Here is a 14,734-nt window from a genome sequence, read left to right as displayed (position 1 = left end):
TGAATTTGTTATTCGGATGATTCAGTTTAGATACACTTTTTTTATTTTTCTCTTTACAATTCACATTATTTACATCTACACAAGAACATGAAAGAAGTGTGCAGAGCAACAGACTAAATATACATAGATCATCATCTATGGATATCTAGCGGTACCTATACTATACAGACTTGGAAAGATTGAACGGATATTTACGTGTTGAAGGATGTAATTTTTTTCTCTCGATTTTGTGATTGAAAATCTTTCTTTTTTTATTCTATTTAAAAATAAGAGAAAATTTACATGAATACATACATACGTAAAATATATGTATGCAAAGTATGTGTGTGTGCAAATGAGTAATGGGATTCCTGTGTTTTGCTATTTTTATTCATTGAACAATAAATAATGTTTAAATTATAATACAAGGAAACAATTTTACTTAATTTCTTGTATCTATTATTTTAGTAAAGAATAAAAATGAAAGGTGAAGTAATTTAATATTCCTTTTTATTTACAATATTAAATAAGTAATAGATCAGAAAAATTAAATGAAAAATGTCATTACATCAAACAAATTCCAAAAAAAATTAATTTTATTACAAAGTTTTATTGTATGTCCCTAAAAAGGATCCTAAAGAAGAGCTTTTGACGTTTATGTAATTTTAAATAAAAAAATTACTTCATTACAATTTAAAACTTATTCTATAGACGTGTAAGTCATGATTTTCCAATAGGAGGTTTCATTTTGAAATAAACATCGATAATTTTTCAAAAGAAATCAATATCGATTTTTGTTTGGAGACTACGGTATCGTCAATAGCGTTTTAGCATAACATTTTAAGACATCCTAAAAAATTGTTAGTTTTCAAATTTTAAGTGACTTCTTTCGTAAACATATAAACATTTTGAATGTTTGTTTTTAATTTTGTAAATTTGTGTGGTATTAACTAACTTCTATGGTTTTTTCAGTGAATTCTAAAACAATATTGAATCTTAAAAAATATTACACTAAATCAAGTGGTGGATATTTTTCCTAGCATAGTTAGAAAGCTATTGAAAAACACTTTTTAAGCATATAGTACCTTATGATAAGAAATTGTGTTCTCACATAATTTTGGTATACTGTATTTCAAAACACTGTATAAATTAGAGGGATTTTAAAAAAGACTACATCAAGATTGTGTTTAATCTGTTTTGCCTTCAATAACTTAACAAATTAAATTTTCAAGGTTTTTAAAGGATTGAGGAGATTTGGCATTGACGCTATCAATATACAAACTCTTAGAGTATTGAAATACAAGATCTCATCTCGGAGACCAATTGGTATTATTTCAGGAAATAACAAGGTTAAAAACATTTCGAATTCACTAAAATTTTGTCTTTAAAATAAAAGTCTTAAATACCAATATTTTCTGGTTCTGAGCCAATAAACTAAGCATGATATTGTTTTTAAATTAGTAAGTTCCAATCACTAAACGTAACATTAACAAAAATAGCAGAAAAAAAAGAAACATGAAAGAGAGGGTTTCTTCAATTATTTTCGAATTTGTTAACATAGCTTCCGAAGTTACAGTAGGAAGATTATTTTTCTATAAAAATCCGGATCATTTTTATAGATTTTAAGGACCTATTCAATGAAAATACGACGTTTGCTTGTAACATACTGACTGTAATTATTGTGTTAAATAAGCTTTAGACGCCTTAAAAAATTTTTTTTGTGAAAATACAGTTTAAAGCCTTATACCTAATTAAACTTATTATCAAAAATTAAAGGAGGACTCGAAAACTAGAGTTTTTCTTTAATATTATGGGCTACAGTAGCTACATATATTTTAAGTTGTTCTTCAGAGAAGCACGGGGTCTTTTTTCTTCATAACATAGCAGTTCACATCGATCCGAATTTCAGTATTGCTGCCTTTTGACTCCAAATTTTCAACATTTTGTATTAAATTTTAACATTGTTGTACGCATTGTTAAAGCGTATATCATTCAATTTATAGTTATAGACTTTAGATTCTCAGAAAACCGGGTTATTAGAAATGAAACCTCTTATTGAAAAGCCTTTTGCTTTAATGCCATAATATTGATATATTTTTGTTTTGGGTTAAAATTTGTCCTCCAACATTTAAGTAATAAAAAATTGTTTTTTTTTTTACAACAAAGAATGTACTAAAATCAAAGTACCTCCATTAATAGCAATGAATGTCTTTCTCCAGAAGCCATAGAAGTAGCTCCTACACATAATTCAAAAATGTTCTAATAATATTTAATTGCTTTGTTGTCCAAAACATGAGCGCGTAATTGTACCTTACCTAATACCTATAGACATATACACAAATACATATATTGAACAATAATATTAGGAATTAATTTAGCTAAAAGACGAATATACTAGAACACGAGTATGTTCTATGTAGTTTTAGAGCAAAGCATAGCTAAAACCTCATTCGCGAGGATAACATAAATCCTATTTATTTATTGATCAATTGTCTGCGTCCAACCAAGAATCCAACATAATGGGGGCTTCGAATTCGGATTCGGGTTATGGTTATGGTTTTGGTTTTTAGCTACAGCTTTGGCTTTGGGAATTACATATAGAAAACTCAAATGTGGCAATGTTATACATTGTACTTTGTACAGCAAAAACGAGAGATTTGGGAGTTTTTGGGGTTCGAATATTGAATCGAATCTATCATCTGGTTATGACAAGAAAAATTGCTTAAACAATGTATTTTTGGTTCATTTAAAATGAATAACATTTTGTATTTTTGTTTGTTTATTTGTTTTTAGACGAAAAACTGCGATACGAAAAACCAAACGACCAAAAATAATTTTTTTTTTTAAATGTTATATAAGCATAATAAAATAATCAAAATTGCAGAGAATATACCAGGAACAATGGATGATGATGATATGATGATTTTCTACTACTAGAGTTTTTTTCAATCAAAACATTTTGCTATAAAAACATACCGCCAGCCGCCCGCTGCGGTAGCGCTGATGACATCAGCAGCACAGCAGTGAATAAATTTGGTTTTTGTTTTTTTAATTTACGATGATATTTCAAATTCAGATTATTTTTTGTATATGTATGTATTGATAAGTACTCTGGAATCTGGACTGTATTTTATGTTTTTTGGTAAAGCTTTTGTTTTGATTGCACCATGATATATTATTGTTTTTTATTATCATTTTATTTTTTATACCAAAACAAAGAACTAGGATGAAATGGTAATTTTTGACAATTTTAATAATAATTTGATATAATTTATGAATTCCGGTTGCCAAAACATGATTTTAATGCTGCGTTGGGTGTGTTTTAAATATTAATATTGGTATCTTCCATCATCGGAAATATTGATAATAATGCGGTTGAAAATTTTGATAAAATTCGATATTGTGAGTTTATTAAAATTAATTCGGTTTTCTCAATTTATGTATGGATATTAGATAATTTACATCCGTAGCTCATTTGCACTTCAACAAAACTAATTTTGTTTTGTAATCTAAATTTTTAAATTTGAATTTATTGTAAAAACAAAAAATCAAGCAAACATATTCTGTGTAGTAAGGCAGAACGATATTATTCAAAAAACACAATTTTCAAATTTAAGATTAATATTATTAGGTACACAAACTTTATGAAATTTGGGAATATTTGTATTTTTCCAATTTTTCTCCGAAATTGATGATTTAATGGAATTCGAGTAAAGAAACTTGGGAGACGTTCTGTAATGAATTAGCGAATGTAAGTTTTCGCTTGTCCTTTCTTCATAAAACATAACAATTTTTCGGTTTGATAAGAAATTATGTTCTCACATAATTTTGGTATACCTTACTTCAAAACCATGTAAACCTTTAATACAGTGTTTCCAAATACAGAATATAACACATACAGTCTAACGACCAAACAATATCATACAGAATTCTGAAAAATAGTCTTCGCACTCATTTCCTCGAAAACCATTATCCGGACCTATTTCTTCAAAGCTAGAAAAAACATAGACGCCAAACGCTACAAATGTAGAAAAAAGGCTTGAACTTCTACTTTCATAAAGACTTTCAAGTTCTTGCAAAGCAAGTTCCCAATTAAGAAAGTGGTGAATTGGAATGGCATCATTCTTCTCCTGATTTAGCCGTGCCAGACTTTTTTCTAATGGGTTAAAAGTAAAGTCTAGCAAGATGGTGAATATTATAGGCAAAATCAAAGCCAATAATATTATGCAATTTCAGCAATTCAAATGATTTTTGTGTATAAATTGCGGTGATTTAAATAAAATTTGTTCGTGTTTGGAGATCGGCTTAAAAATGGCAGAGCTAATCAATGTTGAAAAAAAATACACCAATATAGTGTTTTGTCTTTAATAACTTGACAAATCAAGTTATTAAAGTTTTCGCTTGTCCTTTCTTCATAAAACTCAAAAAATGCGTTAATTCGTTCGGAATCGTTTCAGATTTTCATACATCTTAACTACCCAATTTGAATTATTTTGAAAAAAGAAGACTCGTTTTTAATTCGCTTTTTATACAATCTGAATCCATACTATGAATATATTTTTATTAACTTCCCATAGGGAGCTATTGTAATCAGTTCGATTTTTCAAATTGAACATGTTGACATTTCTTGACGATTTAGAGTCTATAGGCTCTAAATAAAAGGTATTTAGAGAGATGTATGTACTTGTGCGTGTACTAAAGTTCGTTTATTCGTCGAAATTCATTTCAAATACATCCCATAGGAAGATATTGCTATGAGTCCGATTTGTCCAATTGAACATTTTGACATTTCTCGACCTTTCTAGATCGCTAGAGTTGAAATAAGAGATTTTTAGAAAGATGTCTAGTGTCTATCTTTTGTGATAATGTCTTTTCAACATCTGGTAAGATTATGAGTAAAATAGAACTGACCGTTTTTTTATCAAAAATAAAAATTTAAAAGAAAATTTTACAAAAGATGGTAAAAATTGGGTTTTGACTCAAATATCTTTTCTAAAATTTCAGATTATGGCATTCAACCAATTTTAACTTATAAGAAATATTGTTTTCAACATTTTCAAAAATTCTGAGAAAAAGCGAATTGACAAATCATAAATCGAATTACAGAAAATAAAAACCTAAAAAAAAACAATACTTAAATTTGGTAAAAATTTACTTTCGACTCTAATAGCTTTTCAAAAATTAGAAATATTGTCTTAAAACCTTTGAAAAATTTTAAAAATGCTACCTAAATTTGTAAAAAATTTGTTTTTGACTAAAAATTATTTTAACAAAACTACATTTTTAAACTAAACTATTGCTTATATGAAAAATGTTTCTAGTAACTTTAAAATGTTTAAGAATAATTCAACTTACAACTTTTTTAACCCAACACGATAACCTACAAACTTTTAAGCAAGACAAATCGACCGACGGGATGGGAAATTATCATTGTGGGTCGCATCCCAGCCTTTTTTTTATAGATTTTAACATCAGAAAATGCCAAAGAGGCTTTTATTAAATTGGCTAAGTGGAATTCGAAGAGAAATATTTTTTTTCTTAAATCTAAAAATATTAAAATATATTTTTGTTACCGCAAATATTTTGCAAATTGAAATGGATATTACAACCAAAGCATATTAATGTATCAAAAAATAACATTTTTGACTTGTGGTAATTGTTTTAGAAAAACTAAAGTGACAGTTTTATTACAAAAAATAAAAAGTTGGTAAAAATTGATTTTCGATTATCTTAGCAAAAATTAAACTATTTTTACTTATAAAAAATATTCTTTTTAGCTTTTGGTAAAACTTAAATATAAAAATTGGTTTCCGAAAATAAATCTGGAGAACAGTTGTTGAAATCAAATTACTATCAGTATATTTTTCGAAAAATCCAACCGAAAAATACCGAAAAAGTGATAAAGAAATAGTTTTCACTGTCAAGTATCTTAAGAACAAAGAATAGTATTTAAAAATTCAAAATTTTTATCTTGCACAAAATGTTGTTGACAGAGGGGCATAAATATGAAGTGATAACAGTGTGAGTCACTTTACTTTTCCAATAAGAAGTTACGTTTTAAAAATCAAATGTCACCTTTGAAGATGATATTTTTAGAAGTTTGAAATGTAAAAACTAAATCAAAATCAAAATCTAAATTCATATAAATTGTAAAGCTTCACTTTCAAAATGGAGACAATCTTACAGCCAGTAAACCGTAGCCGCGGCCATGTGACTTATATCCAAGAATTCCACTTCTTATAATGCAACATCTTCTTAAAAAAGTAATTAATTTAAGTTGATTTTTTAATATTTAAATGAAAAAACTCTCACTTTCCTGAATTTAATTATTTACGATTTTTGTTAATTTTTCGATTTTTAGTTTATATTCATATTGGTCGTCTAAAAAATTAGCACCTTCTATTCTTAATTGTTTCTGTTTTACGTTTAACTAATTTACGATTTTTTTAAATTTTATTTGATAAAAAATTGAATTAAGTTCTAACGAGTAACTAAGAAAGCATTTATTATTTAATTTTTAATAAAATAAAATCCAAGAAGAACTATTTTTACGAATTTTCCGTACTTTTATTAATTTGAGTAAAATATAAATGCCACTTAATTTTTTTCCAAGACAATTACATAAATTAAAACGTTGGCAGTTATAAGCATTTTTTATTTGATAAATCGTACATTAATCTCCGATGCGAAGTTATACATCTTCAATTCTTTTGTTTTAGAATTCAGCGTAGTTTCAAAAAAAAATTAAAACTATATCATATTCGTCGTTTTTTAATGTTGGATCGTATCATAAAGTTAAATCATTACTAATGTTCAGTTAAGTACTCTAATTCAATATCGCAATGGGTCACCCAGGCGTATACGCACTATTTTAATATAAACTAATGTTCTTTTATTTTTGTTAACCCCCATTTTATTTAGAAAGTTTCTGCAATTTTGTTTGGAAAGTAGTGATTCAAGAACCAAAATATATTTAAATATCTGTTAAAAAATTATAACAATCAAAGATTATTACTTTCACTTTAATCCATCCAACACCTATTATAAAGCTTTTGCACCTCAATCATCTTACAAAGAAAGAAAAAAGCAAAATTTTCACATTTTACAGCCAAAGATACACCTCCCAAAGATGCAACTTTCTTTTAGAGAGTTTTTTTTTAAAAGAAAACAACAACAAAAACCCTTTATAATTTTCAACTCGTGGAAGGATTTAAAAAAAGAAGTTCTTTTAACCATCCCAATGAAACAGAGTAGGTCGGACAACGAAACAACAACAAAAAACTATACGGTTTTCAGTTCGTAAAAGTTTTCTCATATCTATCGCAGGAAGAGAGCGAGTCCTTTTTTACATAATATTTGTTCCGGGACACAAAATTAATGCAGCTATTGAAGAAAAAGTTTCATCCAGCGAGTTTTACCATAACTCCTATCTCGTAGTGTAACTCTTTGTCTCTCCTTTCTAAGGGGTAAAAAGGAAGCTGAAAAATTGCAATCAACTGTGGTTGGCCGCTGGACAAGTGTCCTCAATATTGTCTTCTTTGGGTGTTTTTTTAATTTTTGTATTTTTGTCTTCGTGTGTTCTTCTTTTTACTTATAAATGTTAGGATCTTTTTCTTGAAACCTTTATCAGCAGCGTTTACCCTCGAAGAATGAACCCAAATCGTATAGTGTAAGGATATAAAGAATGACAAACATCTTAACCCTATTACAAAAAACTAAACCAAGTATAGAGGACACTTTTTTTTTGCAAACAAGCACAAATTTTGACATACATAGAGATATGTATACACACACACACATTACATTATAATGTAGAGTAGATACATTTATAAAATACAAACACTTTGCGAAGCTTCATGGAAATTAATTTAAAGCTTACTGCCAACTTTTATAATTATTATTATTTGTTAAAATGATAATCGTGTCGAGCAGTTAATTAGAGCAGCTAATTGTATGCAAGCAAACACACATACTATACAAAGTCATAAAACAGATGAACTGACACACATGAGAGGAGAGGATATACCCTCATACAGGGTTTTTCTGATGATAAGTAGTTAGGGTAGGGTTTTGTTTAAAGGAGCTGGAAAATGTGAAAGGAGATTCCACGAATGTCCGCCCCATTGCTTTATACGTTTAGTTCAAGTACAAGCGGCGAAGTTGGTGGAGTGGTGAACGAGTGGGTTGAAGCGGTAATTGCGTGATGGTATTTGTTAGGAGATGTGTCACTTCACAGAGAAACTGCTGATACAGGATAACAATGTCACCAATGCTAATGGTTATCGTAATGATGACGAGAACCGTAATAGTGCTGATGACAGCTTTTAACTTTTTTTTTTCGTTTTTCTAATGGGCCTCTCGCTCAGCTGCTGATGCGTATATATCTACTTAACTCAGAGAGAGTAAAAGCTATGGAATGCTAGTGGATTGGTTCCTATATGGAGGTCCTATATATCTACTGCTTAACACCAAGTGTAGAGATAATATTATACTTAACCTACTCTCAGGGAAGCCATCTTTTGCCTGGTTTCAGTATGGAGTAAACAAAATAAAAAAAGTCAATGGGTATATTTTTATAATCCTGCCTTAATGGCGCGGGATGGTGTTGGAGGTGGTGAAAGTTGAGCTTCAATATAGGGCTACTCAAGCGCGAAAGTTGTTGAACTTAAGTACCTACTATAGTTTATAGAAGGTGGTTAGCTATAAGTACTGTATATAGTTTAGATCAAGTGCTTTCGATCATAAGGAGCTCGCAATAAAATAAATGTATGATGTCCAGATTAATGAGTATAAGTATGAGTTTAATATGTCATCCTATCTCTTTACATATTTTAGACAAAATGCTATAAAATAATTTAATAAGTTGTGCAAACCTGTCAAATGCATTCAATAATCAAATTTTATTATAAATCAGAATTCCAATAAATTAAGAATCCTTAAGAAAATAAGTGTATTTTTCTGAAAAGGAGTAACATATTCCAAAAACGGACGATCTTAGAGCTTTTGGATGATGGGGATATGAAAATAACATAATTTTCAATTACAAAAATCCTCTAATTTATGACATTTAATTTTTAGTCTAAACGCACAATAGTGTATAAATATACACTTGGGCGTATACGTACTTTTTTATTTTCTTAAATTTATAACCTGTTTCTTTTTTTTGTATTTTAAGATTCCAAAATACAAAATCCAGGAGATCGATAGGGTAACTAATTTCAAATACTTTGTGTTACTATGAGTGTTACTCATAGTTATTTGAGACCCAGAACGATTCTCTGTGACATAAAGCAGGAATTATATTATTTTGATATCGCCTTCTTTACGAAAAAATGCTATGTAACAAATCTGACTTGAAAAGATAAAAGATCTTCAAAAAGTTGACCTTGCTTTTAATCCAAAGAGGTTCATATTAAGTTTTAATTAACAAAATTTATTCAATAACTTATGAGTAAATAAATCGTAAAATTTGGAATTACCCTATTAATTAACTATTGAAACGTTTTGATACCTAAAGGTAGGTTTTGAGAACTGCTCACTTTTCGTCACATCTTCTCTTGTCTGTTCTTAAGACAGTTAGGCAGATATACAAAGTAGCACCTTTCCGTGACAACTGGAAACCTACCTTTTTAATTTGACAAAAACAAAGGCAAAAAATAAAATGAATAATAACAATGGAAATAAGAGACGGAAATCCTTTTTCGAGAACACACTTTTATTTTGTGCTTCGTTTATTTTCCAAAAATATCAAGAAAAAAAGGAAAAGATTTTTTGTTTTAATTAAAATTAAATATAATTTCAATGGCATCCTTTACCTACACTTATATTCACATACAATCTAAGGGGAAGACCATTGAGGACGGGAGCGTCCAGTCAGGAAAGCACAATCATAGCCAACGTACCGAATGGGGTCTTATAAAAATGGTTGTCTCTTCCCAGAAAAACTTGACGTTTTTCGAAAGGAAATAGTGTGAGAATGTGTGTGGGTCTATAGGCTTTTGTTTATAGCTTCACCATCGAAAAGGACATATTTACTTCGAACGAACCCATTGAAATTAAACCCAAAACGAAGAAGCCTCTTTTCTTTACTACTGTCTTTTACAAGTTCGTATAAGTATAGGCTGTATTTGTCCAGCATAAAAATTATAGCCTACTGGTATTCCTTTAGCACACCACCCACATGCCCTTTGAAAAAAAGAAGAAAGAGAGAGAAAGGACCGAAAAAAGGATATAAATTGTCAGAAAAATTAAAAAGTTTTTCCAGAAAAAAAAAATAATAAGAGAAGAATCGAAAAATATTTCCTTCCTCTTTGTGCGGCAACAACGACGACAGCGGTGAGATTCGAATGATTGTCTTTTACGTGTTTTTTTACATTTGTTTGTTGGCTTCTTATTATTAAAGCTTTAAAATATTTTAAAGGGACACATCTGTATATGTGTGTAGGGAAACGTACACGTGTCAACAAAAAGATAGCGCGACATAATACATTCCTGAATAAAAAGGACATCAATTTTAACAACTTTCCCAGAAAGCTGGAGCTTATAATGCTTTCCAAATAGTTGTGCAAATGTAAGAACTTACAGTACATATACACACTAAATATGTATTAAGGAAGGAAGAAGGCTATGAATATGCGAAAAACAGTTCTCAAAAACCAATTTATAAGGACGCTACTCAAAGTTTTATCCTTATGTACTTTTACCTACCTACCTACCTATAGCATAGTGTTGTGATAAGCTGGATGTACATTCTATTTTCTACCTGGTTATGTACATATATATGTTGGTAGGTATATAACATCCTGTGTAAAGGACGCGGTTTGGGCTCCAATTTTCATTCTTATGCCCGATAAGAAATGGTAAATGTACGCCATGTTTGTATACGTGTAGACACCTTTTCCAATAAAAGCGAACCAAATATATTTATGTACGTATTTAGTTCGAAGCGACAACAGACAGGAGTAAGCTTTTTTGGTAGATTGCCGGATTACGTGATATGTCCTTTGTGTTCGGTTCGACGCGGCGCGGTGTGGCGTTGAAACATCGCTTTAATGAACGACACGAAGCTATATATAGGAGTGCTATATAGGAGTTGGAGTAAAGGAAACTTATGTAACATAGACTTAATCAAAATCCCAGCATTTATGGTGTAAGAGTCGAGTATCTATGGTATACAACATCTAGCGAATGGTATGTAATAAAAATTCGTTGATTGTATTATAAGGATAGGAACTTTAAAAGTTTTACTATGAATTTATACAGTACTTATGTATGTTACTGCTACTGTTATACTCCTGTTGTTGTTGTTGTTGCTGCTGTATTTTAAGGATGTGGCGTAGAGAAAATGTTGGTAGTAAATTCAAAATAGTTTCTTATTATATATCTACGACAAGACTAAAGAGGGATGTATATGAATTTAGATGTAATTGAAAACATCGAATGGAAATTGCTAACCGTTTTATGACTTAATTGTGCTTGATTTGTCAGATGAGATGGAGGATCGATCTTTTACTAGGTATAGAGAGTATGAAATTTTCATTTTAGTTTTACGATGTTGAAGAACAATTTTGATATTTGAGATTTTATGATGAAAATAAATTGATTTTTAAGACATCCCTAACTACGTGAAAATTTATTTTGGATAGAGAGAATATAAGATGTATGTTTAATATGATAGAATGCACGTCACATACATGAAAAGAAAACTGTATTACATTATGGGATAATTTTATGTGCTTTTTTATGTTATTCCGAAAGAAATTAATTAATTCCTGAATAAAATATGTTATTTGTATACTAGCTGGCACAAAAGACGTTGCATGGTTTCTTCTGGTAGGTAAAAATTGTATTGATGAATCGATACAGAAAAAAAGTACTTATACGTCAAAATGGTGCACAGCACCAAATTTACGCCGCTACCTTTTTTCTGTGATATTATGGTAAGACGTATCTTGAATACCTATCAACATTTTTGAATTTAAGAAAAAAATAAAACTTCCAAAATAAGATTTTCACTTTTTCTTAACAAATCTTGATTTCGTTCTTCTTTTGCAATATTTTCAACTTTTAAAGTTAAAAAAACATCATGTTTAAACATTTTACAGGAACGGAAATGTACAAAATATGAAAATTTAAGGTTTGGAGAAGTGCTTATCTTAAATCCAGTCTTTAAGTACGTGATACACTAGGTTAGTTAATCAGTATTCCAGTCATTAAGTCAGTTAGCCAATGATTCAGTCAGTCAGTAAGTCAGTAAGTCAGTAAGTCAGTAAGTCCGTCAGTAAGTCAGTCAGTAAGTCAGTTAGTAAGTCAGTCAGTAAGTCAGTCAGTAAGTCAGTCAGTAAGTCAGTCAGTAAGTCAGTCAGTAAGTCAGTCAGTAAGTCAGTCAGTAAGTCAGTCAGTAAGTCAGTCAGTAAGTCAGTCAGTAAGTCAGTCAGTAAGTCAGTCAGTAAGTCAGTCAGTAAGTCAGTCAGTAAGTCAGTCAGTAAGTCAGTCAGCAAGTCAGTCAGTAAGTCAGTCAGTAAGTCAGTCAGTAAGTTAGTCAGTAAGTCAGTCAGTAAGTCAGTCAGTAAGTTAGTCAGTAAGTCAGTCAGTAAGTCAGTCAGTAAGCCAGTCAGTAAGTCAGTCAGTAAGTCAGTCAGTAAGTCAGTCAGTAAGTCAGTCAGTAAGTCAGTCAGTTAGTCACTCAGTAAGTAAGTCAGTAAGTCAGTCAGTAAGTCAGTCAGTAAGTCACTCAGTTAGTAAGTCAGTCAATTAGTAACGAACCTAGGTAGTAAAAAGAATTTATTGTTATTAAGAGCTCAATTTTTTTGGTCTCGCATTAGGGAAATTAATGGATTTTACTTCCTAATGCAAAAATCATTTTAATTGGGATTTGACGACATTTGCAAATGTTTAAGCATTTTTTGAAGTTTTGTACCATTCATTTTTTTCATTTCATATTCATTTTTATTGCTGGACTTCAAAATTTTTTGGAAATATACTTAAAATGTAATAACTTTCAATTAAAGAGAAAGTAAATACTTTTTAAACTAATCTCTTTAAGATGAAATAGGAAACACCTTTGTAAGTTAGTCTATCGCCTCTTGGTGATAATAAACTCACTGAAAGCTTCAAGAAGTCAAACTAAATTATGAAATCTTCAAATTGAAAATTTTTAACATACTTGGAAATCGTAAGCTTTATGCAAAGGAGTTATTTTAGTATTAAACTATGAAGGAATGAATGGAAAGATAAGTCTTTTCTTGTTTTTTCCGTTTGCTGCTTTTTTCAATCTTACGTAAACTTCATAATTATTGTGAGCTTTAAGCTTCCATTAGCTAATTATAATAACTTCTCAACAACCCATCGATTAAAAAAATAACTATGGTTGGTCGATGTTAAAACAAAACTTAATTATTAATCTCTACAAAAGGTTCTGTCTCAGATTATTAATTAAATTGAAACGAATCATTTAATCTGCATGTTAAGATAAAAAAGAAAAAAAAATAAACAAGAAAAAGGAAACAAACCGAAACATAATTAATCCCAAACAGCCAAAGAAAGATACTTTGTGGATTAAGAGGACCAAAGCACAGACAAGGAAAATCCGATTTGAAGTCGTCCGCATTATACAAGAAACCTTCTAAAGGTACTACTTAAAGTGCTTATATGTATGTGTGCATGTATATATACATATCTTCAATTTAATGGATGCGTTTCGTTCATTCATCCCCAAGAATACGCAAAATCTAAATGGATCCATTGAATAAAGGGATGCGTCCTGTCAAGTGTCATCCATTGCTCTATAACTATTCGTACGTGCAAATATCCCATCCTACAATATAGCACACCACATAAAACTAAACTTGAACGAGACTTAAGGACATTGTATATATGTAGATATATATATATATCCAGGTAGGTACATATCTTATGTAGTGGATAATGAATTACGAACGAACAAAGAAACTTCAATTTCCATGACCAAAATGTTTATCGAGTGTCTTTGCATCTCTTAACACCTTTTACCAAATCGAGTCATCGTCGGTCGTCACTTGAGAGTACGAGAACGAGACTTTAACATCGTCCTTCTCTCGATGTTGAAGTCGAAGTCGATGTTGTCAACATATAATCACGTAGGTAAAACCATCCCATCACCATCGCCGCCCATCATCATTCTCATCATACACTCGTAGAAGTTTATTAAGAGAGCTTAAGGATTTGAATGGTGTCGAAGATATCCGTGAATTGAAGTGACTTATCGATGCAGTATGCATGATAATTTTAGTGCTGATTGCTGCAACGCCACAGTAATATACCCCCATCTCCATCTCATAACACAACCCTTTTAAACTCCTGTGATGTGTTCAAACAAGGATTTTAATTAATTTTGCATTTCCTACAATTTGGTCTGTTTAACTTCTCCCGCACTTGCAGCACCACCTACCTACAAGAATGGAATGTTCAGAAGATGGATTGGATTCTGAGAAACCCAAGAGGTAGACATTATAATTTATCGCACCGGCACCGGTGGCGGTAGCGGTGACGGTGGTGTGGTTAGAATCGGTGTTAAACCTTTTCCGTTCTCTCAGAAGATCTGTATTTCAAATTAACGACCTCAATTCAATCAGTCAAGTTGGTATATCGCATCGCGTCGTCGTCGTCGAAAATTGAATTAAACCCATCCTTTTTGGAACTATCCAGTAAATGAATGCCTATAGTGATGGTGATTGTGATATCGATGGAATTGTAAAATTATTGAATACATGCGACG

At 30.4% G+C, this 14,734-nt stretch overlaps 1 protein-coding gene across 15 annotated transcripts in view; it reads right to left on the bottom strand.

Annotated features, from left to right (window-relative positions):
• LOC129951674 (protein turtle) overlaps nt 1-14,734 on the bottom strand; it is a 156,637-nt gene that overhangs the window by 104,728 nt on the left and 37,175 nt on the right. The window lies entirely within an intron of this gene.

This window comes from Eupeodes corollae, chromosome 3 (assembly GCF_945859685.1).
Source record: "Eupeodes corollae chromosome 3, idEupCoro1.1, whole genome shotgun sequence".
NCBI lineage: Eukaryota > Metazoa > Arthropoda > Insecta > Diptera > Syrphidae > Eupeodes > Eupeodes corollae.
Note: the sequence above shows the minus strand (reverse complement) of the source record. Positions and strands in the feature narration are given on the sequence as shown.